This window comes from Passer domesticus, chromosome 4, assembly GCF_036417665.1.
Source record: "Passer domesticus isolate bPasDom1 chromosome 4, bPasDom1.hap1, whole genome shotgun sequence".
NCBI lineage: Eukaryota > Metazoa > Chordata > Aves > Passeriformes > Passeridae > Passer > Passer domesticus.
In genome coordinates this window covers 77,639,113-77,653,840 of record NC_087477.1, presented here as the reverse complement: position 1 = coordinate 77,653,840, position 14,728 = coordinate 77,639,113, and positions in this window count along the sequence as shown.

Below are 14,728 nucleotides of genomic sequence, written 5' to 3'. Positions count from 1 at the left end.
GGTGTTGGAGTACAGGGCTTAATGGTGGTACTAGGCTGACAAGTGGACTTGATGATCTTAAATGTCTTTTCCAACTTTAACAACTCTATAACTCTGTGAAAACTACAGGTAGACAAACTATTTTCTGCTAATATAATATCTTCCAGCTCCAGCCTCAACTCAGAAATGTCAGACCACTTCTGCTGTCCCCTTCCCTTACATCTATCCTTTTGACAGACATAGCAGGTAGGTTTCTTAGCACTCTTCAGCAATTAATCTTCAGACAATTTTATATCCTTTGCCTCCCCATAAAAGAAATAAACCCACTTTGACAGTGAAAAAAATAGGGGATAGAAAGGTTAAATGGTTTGTTCATGGTTGCACTGGAGCTCTGTGGATAAGGCATTTCCTGTAGCACCAGAGCAGTACTGAAAGCCACCCTTCCCTTGGACAATAGATACCAAAACTTTTGCAAATATCCATGAATCCAACCCAAGGCTGCTCTTCCTGCCAGCAGCACCACCTCCCACTACAAAAAGCAAATTGCAGTTTGAGTAAGAAGAGCTGGTGTTTGTCACCTCTGCCTTTGCTGTGCATGGAGAATGTGGCACCTGAGCTTCCAAACTCTCCTCTCCCTCTCACCCACAATCATTTGTGAATTATCATTTGTGCAAACGTTTTCACCCTGTTCCCTTTCTGACAAAGCTCAGAGAAGAGGTGTCAGTGCTACTGCAGCCATCCAGCAACTGTTTACTAAATAATCCTTCACTGCATCCCACTGACTGCTTTCTTTGGAGGGAAACAAACATTCTTACAAATACAGCAGATGACATATGGAATTATAAAACAGCCTATTGGGTAAATTAAAGATCTCCTTTATCCTCAAAAACATCCAGCTTTACAAGTCTAATGTGGAGTGCTGTACTATGCCAGATACATTTGGAAACCATCCCAGTTATCACTTTGAAACTCTGCCTATTTAAAAGTTTTGGCAACTTTAATCACAGCCACAAAAGCTTCAGCAAAATTGCTGTTTTAATGAGGCCAGTTCTGCCAGGAAGCGACAAAGCACCGATGCCATCTGTTTGCATCTACCCACATTTAATCTATTAATGTGAGCCAAACTTACAGTCATCAGTATTGTTTTACTGGGATCATTATCTGGCCTAAAAATAAGCTATGGGTCTTATTCACTGCTGAAGTAACTGAAATCAGCATTCTTGCACCAGATATAAGTTTGATCCAATGCTTTTTTGGCCAGAAGAGAAACCAGGAATGGTTCAGCTCCATATGCCATGAATGCAAGTGAACCTTGGCTGGGCAGACAAATGCTTTCTTCACATATGCATTACAAGCTGAAAACTAACTACACTTGTGGGTCACAGTGTCTGATCTCTGAATCACCATGAACTTAAAGTAGGTGGAATAGAAACAAGTTAAAAGATATTACTATGTTCCTGTGCTACTATCAAGTTTCCATTCAATGATCCAACATGAAGTAGCTAAATAAATCAAACTGGCTTATTTTCTATGCATACCCTTTCAGGATCCTTTTTTCCACTTATTTTACGCAGTTATAAAACCTTTGGACAATTGTAACAATAAAACATGGATATGGGCATTAGTGTCTGTTACTTCAAGGCAAAACTTAAAATCACTAATTGATTTGACACTCCAGAGAAAGCCACTGCAGAGAAATGTCAGCTTGCATTTTGTGATGTCTCTGTCTACACACTGAACAATTGGAGGAACCAGGGCTGAGAGTGAACTGCAGGAACCTGGAGCAGTTCTTGGGCTCTGATCCCGAGGCTGAGCTCCAGTTACATCTCAGCTCCCATACAGGCAGTTCTGCTGGTATCAATTCCCACTCCCCACCTCCTTATTCCACTCCCTCAGCTGGCCTCATTTTCAAACCTCTGAGATGCTGTGACATGTATTGAAAGGAGATCAGGGCAAGATCCACCAAGATCTCTGCCCTGGTCAGGGCCAGGACTGTGGAGGTGCATTGAAGTACAGCTGACCTGCAGTCTAAAGTAATCTAAAAATCTTAGATTCAATTGTTTAGGTTGGAAAATACCCTTTAGATCACTGAATCCAACTGTTAATCAAAGACAGCTCTTCACATCTTGTGCTTCAAAACTCCCTGAAGATCATGGAAGGGAAAGGTGGAGGTGTCCAGGTAGGGATGATATGAGCTTGTGAGGACCAACAAGCACCATCTGCCAAGGATGGCAACACACATCCTTCCTTTTGGGATATTTAAACCTAATAACACAATTTATCTAATTTTTGATTATATGAGATCATCCTCACACAAAAGGAGATGGACAGACAATGTCTACCTGTTGCTTAACAAATGTTAACAAAAAATAGAGCTAAGCAAAGCAAAAATACAAAATCTGTATGCTGTTTAATACCTTAAGATCTGGAATAAGACATTTCTAGTGGATGGAGAAACTAATTTTCATGGTTTCCTGCTTGTTTCCCACACATAAGAAAAAATATGTGTGGAATCACTATTCTCCAACATTTTAAAACATAATTTACGATAAGCAAGATGTTAGTTTCCTTGGCTGAATACAGACATTGTCCTGCAATAGGGATAATTCTTCCCAGTTCCTTGGGCCTCCCATAAATTTATGTCTTACTTGTTCAAAAAACCACTTATGATCACCTACATCCTCTGAGTTAATGGTACCATTTTTTTCTTGTTGTTTTCAGCTTATGTTATGATCTCTGAGACTATACTGGATTTAGGGATTTCAATTTGGTCTTTAGTGGCTCATATATACCACAAATTTAATACATATCATTGGGCAAAGACTAAAAAAGAAAAGTGCAGTTGAGGCTGGCATTGCTGTAAAAGCCCAGAGTGCTGTAGTACATTGGCAGGATAATCTGTCATGGCTAAGAATTATTATATTCATAAGTCTATACCACACAAACTGAATCCTCTGATCTAAATTAAATTGCTCTGGTTTCATGGCACTGCTACTTATATTGCATTACAGTCCATTATCCATGGCCTTGTTCTGGCTGTAAGTGATGACAGATTCTAGTGCCTTACACAGTTATATTGGCCATTTATTTTCAGTGCTAGAACAATAGGCACAAACAAGTCTCTTTTGTAAAGCTTTGGTACAGCTTGAGCTACATATTCTGCTTTTCAATCAAACTTTCTAAAGACGTCAGTCTTCTTTTTTCAACACTATTTCTTTTATCTTGTATGCCTGATCTTTAATCATTAAGATTTCACTAAGCTGTGACATGAGCAAACTTTTCCATCATCTTCTGCCCCCTTAATGCCAAAGTCCACAGTACTTCAATTTTAAATCACCAACTGTATTTCACATTTTATTTAAGATATTAGCATGTCATGTTCTGACACTGCCAAATGTTATAGGGTTTAGTGTTGGTTTCTCTTAAACACAATAAACTGCAGTTCTTGAACCCAGATCACCTAAAGCATCACTGGGATGGATGGTCCCAAGGGCATAAGAACTACAGCACTCCTGGCTCCTACACCAGCTGCCAGGGAAAAAACATGGTGCAAATGAGCGGATTTAGGGTAAACTCCAGAGAAAATTTATTCCTAACCTCCCATGCCTAGGCATTTGATTAAGTTCTGGAAAAGAAACATAGCAAATAATTATGGAGAATGAGAAATGTAATCTTAATTTTTTTTTTTAGATTCATACTATTTTCTTAGTGCAAGAAGAGTTTTGTGATGGCTTGGGCAGTGGGGTAGTGGGGTGCCAGCAACAGGGGCAAGGGAACATCATGCAAGGGAACAACATGGAACATCAGTTGCATTTAGAAAGGAAACTACTGATTTCTAGGAACAGCACATTCCCCTGCTTTGGATGCTGTGCTGCTGCATGGGAATACCCAGATAATTCCCCTAAATACATTGACAAAACCTCTGCTGTCTGGCATCCATAAACACAGACTTATCCTCCAAATATAAAAGAGAGATAAACCACAATCTGATTTTAAAACAGCAATTTAATAACTGCTGTAATAGTCTTTTTTTAGAGTTAAATCCAGACCACCATCCATATTTGGAAAGCTCTGGGGCACGAGCTGCCTCTCCAGAGCTGGTTCCTTGGGAGCTGGAACAACCACGCTCCAGCTGCCTCACCAGAAATGCAACTGCAGAAGCTCCAGAAGTTCGTAGTAGCTGCACTAATTTTCACCAGCTGAGGATTTGAGCCTTTATCTCTTGTTTAGACTCCATAACAGACACCAGGCTTCAGCAGCGTGAGTCTGCTCTAAACAAAGAGTTGATCTTTTTGGGTTTAGGGTTTGGTCATCCCAGGGAGCCTGATCCTCCTCGTGCTGCACCAGTGTGGAGCTCCAGTGACAAAATGACATCCAGTACCTGGAGAAATGCTGCTGTGGATGTGGGAAATGGAGGAGCTACCACATGGGTGCCACTGAAATGAAATTGGGCCCATGTGCCAGCTTTGCAAAAAAGAACACTTTGTTCCTGCCTGGCCTTGGCAAGCTTTTAACCCTGGCTAATTTAACATTAAAGCTACACTAGCTGCCTCAGATCCATATTGTTAAAGCCAGCTGGATATGCCAAAAACTACAAAGGGGAGCAAGCTTTTTGCCTACACAAATAATACTGACTGTCACTTTGTATCAGGACTTAATCCTGTTAATGAGCTGCAGGCGGGGCAATTTCCCTGATTGAATATGTTTTTCAGAGCCCATTTCCACTCACTGTATTGCTTGCTGATAGCCATAAGGTATGGACTGCAATCTGGACTCCACTCTCATTCAGCAGTTCATTATTCAGAGTGCCTTTTGCTTCCACATCCACTCAATCCTTTTATCTCTCCCACTGCCACAAGGAAAGGCTGTTCCCATTCATCGCAGGCTGTCCAAGCTGTATTCAGATTTTCACCAGGCTGCACGTTCCTCTTTTGTGCTGTGTAAAGGATTTTGGGGAGGATTTTGGGACCTGGTTTCACACTGGTTCTGTTCTACTGTACTGCATATTGGAAATTTCACAGGATTTCATTCATTCATTCATTCATTCATTCATTCATTCATTCATTCATTCATTCATTCATCAGCAATGAAAATGAAGTAAATTCCTTAGTTATTCCACTTCAGATCCTAAGAACTCATATTGTGCCGCACAGGAACAGGCCCATGGATTGGGTAAGTTTAACACCTGATTATATATAAATATTACTCCACAAAACCTACTTATATTAATAAAAACCCTATTTTTATTTTTCACTTATGTTGGTTTAATTTGATCCTACCATGGTTTCGTGGATGTAGAAGCAACAAGTTTTTCTTTGCCTCTGAAAGAAATGGTTGGATCCATTTCCTTATTTATGTTATATGAACACCCTTGGAAGGAAAAGAGAACTCCACCAGGTGAGAAGATGCCACCTCAGCTCCCTGGAACCTGGGACAGCAGGTGTGCCTGTATTGATCCTGCAGCAGGCTGAATGGCTCTTTGTCCAAGTTTTGCTATGTGACATCCCGGCTCTTTTAACTCCACTTGTTCTCCCAGGAAGAAAGGGATAGGAGAGGACTCAGCCAGGATACTTATTTACCTGTCCTCTGAGTAAGAATCCATTATTTCAGGTAAAACACTTTGGGTTTATGACAGGTTTTTGTTTTTTTGACAAAGGAAAAATATGAAAAACCTACATATATTTTTCAATGGACATGAATGTAAAGAAAATCACCAGTCTTAGAAAACCCACTTCTTTTCACTGCAAGCCAGTTCTGCTGAAAACCCTCTGAAGAGCAGTGCTGGTTCTAGGCATGGGACCTGCACACACCTCATGTCCCAGGTCACTACCACAAATCATTTTCTGCTTGTTTTTAAATCAAATACTAGAGAAAAAAATGGCTATTTGGGATTAAAGGGAAAAAGCACCACTTTGAGCACAGGCACTAGAAAAAAGCTGGCCTCCAGCAGGCGACCATCTCACGCTTTGTTTGTTTTTACCTGAATTAGATTAGTGCTGTAGTGTGATTTCACCCTTATTAGACACTGGGAAGGCTACACAATGTAGCACTAAGCTCAAGGAAAAGTTCAGAGAGAGTTCACAGCTAATTAGAGGTCTCAGGCTGCTCACAGCAAAGCAACCTAGATGGTGAAGTGGATTCTTGAGTGTCTGATACGACTGAGCTGCACTGGTGTGGATTTTTACGTGCCTGAACACTATTGCATCCAGCTGGTGTTTTTCCCTCACTGGTGAATAAATAAGTGATGTTCCTCCCCTCCCAGATTGCACATAATGTTTACTGCAAAATCATGGAGAACTCTGTTAAAAATATCAGAGTTACATGTCACGTAAATATTTATGTCAGAGCAGCGTAACAAGGCATAGCTGGGACCCCAAGAATGGATATATGTAGCTACTATGTATTTACATAGTTCAGCAAATAGTACATATTTAGCATGGCTTTTTTTCTCTGACTTCTCTAAGTAAATTAAAGTTAAAATTAGTTGTATTTTTTTTGTTCTCTTAAAAAATAATTATTGTTAGACTAAATAATCAGAAGTCAAAGATACATTTGGTATTGCCCAAGAAATACTACCAGGTTTACAGAAAAGAATTCACATATAACCCATACTAATTGCTGAGAAAACCTTTGTGTTTCTTGCCTTCCCAGTTATAATGATCTGATTGTGAGAAGTCTGGCTACTTAGGAAATGTGGGAAATGGGTTGCAAAACACATTCATGTATCCCTTTTTTACATCACTAAAACCTGGATGTGGGCAGGAACTCTGAGTGTGGCTGGCAGCATTTCACCCCTGCCTGACTCCCACAGAAATGTTTTCTCACCTTCAGTATACAAAAGACTTGTTTATCCATTTTAAAAGTGACTGTTGGCAGCAAATAGTTGTATCCAAGGCTCCCCTGCCCAAAAGGTTCCCAAAGAATAAAATTCCCACTTGCTCAGATGGTTGGGTGCTTCTGCCCTGCTTGGCTGTGGTTTTGGGCTGTCACTGGGAGAGCAGGGGCTCACAAGCTGTTTGCTGACAGTCTCTGCTGGAGTGAATTCACTGCTGGATGCCAGGCTCTGTGATGGCAAAATCTGCCCTGTGCCCACTGACCTGGCTTTACAGATGCTGTGTTGATGTGTTCCTTCAGGATCTGCTTATCACTGCTTAAAATATGGAAGACTCTCAAGAGTCACAGTTTTCATTGTCTTGGGCTATGAAGAATGTGGATTAAACACTTCATAAATTTGGGGAAAATATATAGCTAGCACAGCAATATTTCATTAAATGTGACTATGCAGTAAGTCCCATTACATATGGCTTATTCAAAAAGTTCAAAATTGTTGAATAGCAATTAAGTAAAATAAAACATATATTAGCATATCCCAAGAAAGCTCTAAAGCACTCCATACAAACTTCTGTGGGGTTTTTTTTCTTACTCATAAGCTAATTAATTTTTTGGAAGCAGGCTGCATTTATGAATTTTGGAAACTAAGTGAAGCACAGCAGGGATTCCAGTTTACTGCCTAACAAAAACTGTGACTCTTTTAACAGTCCTGACAGGCACAGCTGAGTCTTACAAGAGCTATTCCCTTCCCTCAAACATTTTTTTTGTCCCTTCAAACACTCTGTTGCCATTATTAACAATCCACATTGAAAATCTGCGCTTACCCCAACAGCATCATATTGTCAGGAGCTACTTTCTGATTTATATCTTTCTCAATTGATTCTCAAGGAACACTGCAGGCATTAACCATTGCAAACAGGAAGGTTTTCAATGTGTGTATGCTTTACACACAGTCTATGTCTATTTGTGACATTTATTTTAGTTTCTCTCTTTAGTGGTAGTATTTGCAGCCCCATCATCAACAACCAAGGTAAGAGTTTTAAGGGAACAGTAGTTTGAAACAAAGATTGCCTCCAAGAAAAAGGGCTTGAATGAGGCAATAAAATGTTTGCACACATGAAAAATACCTATGAAGTCACTCCTTGGTCTTAGCTACAGAGCCAGGATTGAGGGAACAGATTTCACTGCTGAAGTGTTACAATGATTAATCACAGCCTGCAGGAAAGCCATTCTGAGTGTTCTGAAGGGGAACTGCAGGGCCACCACCACGCAAGGACTCCAAAGAGGCTTCCCTGTGCCAGCACAGAGGCGACTTTCTGTCCCCTCCACACCCGCCTACAAAGGCTGCCAGAAGCTGCCAATTTCAGCCCAGCAGAAACTCTGAACTCATTTCTGAACCCCAAGAGGCTGCTGTCTCATCCAGTGAGCAAAAAGGCTTCAGCAGACTGATGTCTTAGCATTAATTATTATTAGCTGTCTCTGATTTATGGTGTGAATGGGAGGGACTGTGGTTTGCCACTTTCCAGTTGGAGTTGAACTGGAAATATACAGCAGCTTTCCTCTAAATCTACAACCACGGTATCAATATTCACATGAGCATGTGAAGATACAGCTCCCTGTGCATCCATGGCAGAGTAGCAATCATCCAGCCTGTGCAAACAAACCCCCTCCTGCCTCACGCAGTCCTGCAAAATGTGCATGGATGGGCTCTTCAACAGAAAAAATTACTTTGAGGGCTCATGTAGTTCTTTTAGGAGGGTGATGTTGTACTACCCAGCATATTGGGTATGACATAGGTTGGGAGAACACCAATTAGGTTAAAGGGAAAATCCTTATTATGTGTAAAAGCTTCTTTATATTTCAGTAACACATTTTCCAAAAGAACCATTGAAAACCCTGACAAAGTGATATATGAGCAAATAAAACTTCAGTTTACAGCATACAGACTCACATTTTCTGATTTTTTTGCCCCTCAAAACTCAGTGCCAACTGTTTTCTTTGCCATTTTTCTCCAAACCCACTGTGCCAACCAAATGTCATTGATATGTGACTTTCCACACAGATAGATGGCATTGCAATTTTTCAAAGTACTAGACTGAGGCTATTAAGCATATTGCTTTAAACTTGCACCAAAATCAGAGGATATGAAGGAAGCAGACAGTTGGCAGAACTAGTCTTTCTACCACATATGTCAACAAGAACTATAGCTTGGGAAAATGATGATTTCTGGAATATAGCACTAATGTATTTACCATATGCTGGGCTAGAAGCTTTTTAAATTCATGCTAATAATGCAACTTCGTAATTTCATATAGGCAAACTAGAGGTCTATTTTTATTTTTTATGCAAAGATTTAATGTACGGGGCTGTAACATGGCTAGGCTGTGTTATTTTTACCCACACCCCATAGACTCTACTGGTAAGCTGTGAAATTCTGTCAGAAGAAACAGTAACTGCACTACACTCATGGAAAATGCAAGTCCTCTACATTATAAAGGTTGTTTGCCTTGTTTCTTATTAATTTATCTATTTATTTCTTAATTAGAAAAAAATGCATCATTTCTAAATGACCTGCCATTACTAGGAACTGCAGAGATTCTAACAGAAAGATAAATAAATAGATAGAAATCTGGAAATGCCCATTTCAGAGCTTACAATGAAAGAAATGAATAAGGCACACCAAGTCTGCATATCTATGCCAAGAATGATACCAGAACACAGAACAGCAGAAGTTTTGATGAGGGGCATTTAACATCTCTCATTTAGGTATTCTATTCTTTTAGGTATTCCAGTCTCTCTCTGCTTTAAAACCTTCTATTGTTAACATTGTATGGGCAACAGTAAAAAGGAACATCTGAGTACACACAAGGAGCAAGAATAGAAGGATGTAGTTTACATTGAAAACATTCCTTGATACTCCTGGCTGCTTTTGTTCTTCATTTATCCTGTCCTCTATCTCCCAGCCTGGTTTTTCTTCCTCTCCCCTGCACCATCCTGATTTATAATGTTCCCATGTTACAGGTGACAGCATACAGGAGACCTCCTGAGAGCTGACTCCTCCCAGGCTGGGTCCTATGTGCAGACTTAGGTAAAGAACATAGTTGAAACTGGTCTAGCTAATCCCAAATGGCCCATCTGTTCCTCACTCCCATCACACCAAGCCTTGCCTGTCGTCACCCACAATGACTCTTGGAGCTCTGTCCTGCCTGTTTCAAAGTGGTTGAGCTCAGAGGAGCTGGAGATGGCTGAAATATTATTTTTTTTACCGTATTCTGCACAGCCAAATGCATAAAGACACAGATGTACTTCGACCATCTCCAAAGTCAGCTCCTGTTTGGCTCAACACTGAGCTAGGCAAGGATGTGAAACATGGCTAAAATGTGTGCTCGGTTAAGGCAGGGGCCAGAAAAAGCTTTTAGGAATGTCTAGTGGGACTGATTTCCTCCTCTCTTTTGTGTTTTTTCATCCAGATGCTTTAACATGGGAATAGATGGCCCTTGATCTTGTGGAGACTGTCCTGATCGGAAATGTGTTGTGTGCCTTTATCTGGGAGGCCCTGGGTTGGTTAGGACAAAATATTGCCAGTGAGGGGTGATTCTCCAGAGTGCAAGGAATAACCTGGACCTCTCAGCATTGCTCATTTTCTGCAGAGCTTTTTTACATGTGGGCCTTGGCAGCACCAGTGCCTGGTTTTAGAGTTTTGCAAGGTGGACCATGATGTAGAACTGTCAAGCTTTTCTAGATTTGGTGGCTTCTGAATGGTGGCTATGGCAGCAAGGTCAGAGGGCTGCTGCTTGCTGGGGGCAGGGGCTGTGAGGGACCTTCCCCATGTCCCAAGTGTCAAAAAGGAAAGCAACCCTCTTCACTTGCAGAACAGAAAGATTTTTGCTGTTTTGCTGGTGGCAAACTGTGAGTGACTTGCTAACAGTGCTTGTTCACTAACTCCTAACACTGAAAAGCTTTTTACACTTCATTGTCAAGAGTTACGTCCTTCCCCACCTTGTCATCACACAAATTTTCCATTTTGTTCCAAAAAAGTTCTTTCCCCATCTCTCAGGATACCAGGCACCCTAGTCCCTGGTACTACTTTAATATTAAAGTTCAGGACAAATATTTAATACCATTTCAAGGGACAGATTATCAGAGCTTCAGACATAACCAAGGGAAGAGTTGTCCAAAGCTCATGTGACACACGAGACAAAGGACACTCAGGGAAGAACCTTCTCCATGGAGACAGGAAGTCGATCCTGTTGTTACAAAAGGCAGGTTTCCCTGAAAAATGTTGTAGCAGTCATGGGTTCCAGTGATGCAGATGATTTACTCACAGCAGTGTTAAATCTTTCTGGAGTTGGATACCCAGCAATCCTGAAGGCACCATGTGGAGGAATCCCAAACACTACAGTGTGGGCATGAGCAGTGTCCTCCTATTTGCACAGCAGTTTTTATCTGCACAAAAGAGATTTGCAGAAGGACTCTGGCACAATGGACCATGAGAAACAGCATGTGCTCCAAAGGCACACAAAGCTGATCTACAGACTGAAGTATGTCAGCATTTTTGACACAGAGACCACAGAAGGAGAGAATTATCAAATTGCATTTCCTCAGGTCAGGAGCAGGTTAAATTCTAGAGGGAAAATAGGCCTATCATAGATAAACCAACAGCACTGCATCTTGATGAGTTATGGCATTCTTTCCTGACTGCCAGAACAAGAGAGTTCAAAAATAAGTGGTAGCAATTTCACATTTTAATTGGCACAATTGTAGAAAATGCTCCTTGGCAAGTATCAGGTATTATGTCTAACAGACCAAGCATTTGTCTGCAACAGACTTCCTTTGTGTCACACAGGAATAAATAGACATGATGCTGCCTTATATGGCATGAGCATCACCTTGTGAGGGAGATGTGATGACTGTGAAATGAAGCTGAAGTTGGCAACGCTAATGCAAACAAGAGGATACCTTCAGCATGAGTGCTGACCCCATTGCATGAATAGCACGATTCTGTCTCGTAATAAAATCCTCTGCTATTGTTTGTGTGTGCATAAAACACCCTTGTAGTGAAATATATACTCGTGTTCTCTCCCAGAAAACTGAAAAAGATAAATGAGTGCCCTCTTATGCCTTAAGGCCGGAAAGCTGCGGACAGAAACTGAGAAGAACTGGAGGTCAGCTCAGTCTGTTTCTCAAAGTTACACAGCACAGCTTCAGCTGCTGCTTCTTAATGCTGAAGTCTTGAATATCCACTGCCAAAGCCCTCTGTTCAGTAATTTTCAAAATTAATAATTTATCTTTTCAGACCACTACTGCTTACCCTCCCCAGCATGACTGACCCCTGCTTCCATTTTCACCTTTCACATCCCTGAAGACTCCTGTATCTGAGTTAGTTTTAACTTCCAGTGACCTTACGTAGTCCCTCACATTTGCTGTTCGGTGCTTTTCTGATGTTTCACATTCGGACTCTACATCACATCCTTGCTCTTCCCGTCACCGTCTGTAGCTTTCCATGTCAGTTCCATACCGAAAAGGCCACGGGCCGCATTTCAGTCCCCTTAGCCAAAGAGGTGAGGAGCGAATTTCTTTAGAGGTAGCTCAGCACCCTCTGCTGCATCCTCAGCGAACTGCAAATTTCCTTGCACATCAAGGACCAATTCCTCGCAAAAGCAAGGAAAATTCTGTGAAGACAGACGCCTAACAGAGTGACATAGGAACTCCCATGCCTATTGGAAGATAGAACAAACCTTGTGTTTTCCCCCTTCTCCTCTTCTTAGAGAGTGAAATACCGAATATAGTATTTTCAACTTTTTTGAACAAATGATAGATGCATTGAACTTGACAAATGACATTCCTAAAACTGTTTTTACCTTTTAAATTATTTTTTCTTACCTATTACTTTATTTAAGAGCCACTTAGATATAAGTTTTGAAAAAAATCACATTATATTCAGTTCATTAAATTTTTTTCATTTTTTTCTGAACTGGGAAGCAAGAGGATGTCATTCAAAAGTGTTTCTCCTCAGCATGGATAGCTCCAATGCCTTTGCTTTCTTTCTCAAATTACATTGTTTCTCTTCAAAGTGCACTTCAAAGCTGTAATATTTCTGAAGATGAGGTTGTTGGATTTTTTTCTCTTCAGGATTAGACGGTGGGCTCAAATAGATTAGGCAATACATGTGAAGTAGAAGATACTACCAGACACTACTAAGTAGTTCAAAGCAGCAATAAAATAAATATCCATTTCCACACTACTACTACATTTTTTGATGTGATGTTCCAAGTTCTCATCTCAGCCTACAGCTACAAAACACAGTCTGCCTGTGTCCAGCTTTCACCACAGAAAAGGTAAACTGATGATTACCTGAACTGTTACCTGATTGTTACTGAATTCAAGTGGAAACCACTGTGGTGAACACGAAACAGAAATCGTTCTGTTCTCTGTGAATATTTATTCACATCTCTGAATAACAGGGTGATTCTTTGTTACTGTGATTGTTGTAGATCTAGCATGTATGACTCTTTCCTACACAAATTCCTTCACACAGGGCCCATTTATATACACAAATTTTCAGCTTCATGAAGTTCAATTCTGCAGTTGGTGAGGACTTATGGAGTGGGATGGAAGAGAAACAAAACCAATAAAAGCAAAGTATTCCACCTGGCTCCAGAATGCAACTTCCAGCAATTATAAAAGCTATAATATGACTTCACAGACTTGGATGATGACTCTGCAGTGTGACAGAACAGAGATTAGAGAGAATTGTTTCTTGGGATGCAAACAAAGAGAAAACCACTGGGGCAAAAATAATGTCAAAGATGGCAATCATGTTTTACCAGCCTCACTTCTCATGCTATTGAAGTTCATCTGGAATTAAAGGAGTTGAATTTTTTTAAGAGTTTCACTACACACTTGAACATGTCTGTGGCACTGTAAAATTAAATCTTTTGACTGGAAGTTTGCTCAGAAGGAAGCTGATCCCAGCTAAACTCTGAAGTATAAGAATACTGAGGAGGAGGAAACCTACCAACTTTCCCATGGTGCAAAAAAAGGCAGCTATACATTGAAATAAGGCAAATGTGAAGTTGAAAATTCCCATGCTAGAGCAGGGCAAAGATTCTTCCTGAGAAGAGTGGAAGAACCATGTGATGAACTGATTGTAACTCCCTTGCTCTGTCTCCATGCACTTCTTGGGGTGGAGGTAGAGTTGGGAAGGAGGGAGGGCTGGGGGAGAAAGTTTTCTTAAGATTTATTTCACTTCTCATTTTCCTGATGTGATTTTCTTAGTAATAAGTTCAATTAATATCCTCAACTTGAGTGTGGTTTGTCCATGATGGTGTTTGGTGAATTACCTCTTCCCAGTTCTCATCTCAACTCCTGAACCTTTCATTAAGTTTTCTCTATCCATCCACTTGTGATATGAGAAGTAAAATATTTCAACTCAAAATAAATTTGTCATATATTCAGGAAACTTTATCTCAAAAAACCACACCAGCTTTTAGTTCTATTATACTTCAAACAGTCCAGGTTAAGTTAGGGTGAAAACAAAACAAAGGCATTTGATGACTCAGTCATACCAAAATCGTGCCACATACACAGTGATGGAGGGCATATGAATCAGAGGTGTTCTCAGAAAAAAAAAATTCTGGCACCCTTCATTCAGAGTCTCCTGCTGCTATCCCTGTGCAAAAGTGCTTTGTCTCTTCATTCTAGTTCCCCCATTCCATTCCATTTTGGGAAGAAATCCTTGCTACCTAAATCAAATGGTGAACTTTCACAAGCATGGAACAGATACTGTGTTCTGAGCTCAGCAGAGCCTGCTAGAATGTAATATCCCTCAACATTCACCCCTCTTCAAGAGTGCAAACAAAAGGAAATTCATTGAGTAAGAACCAAACTTTGGAATTCTGTAATCAAAAATCCATAA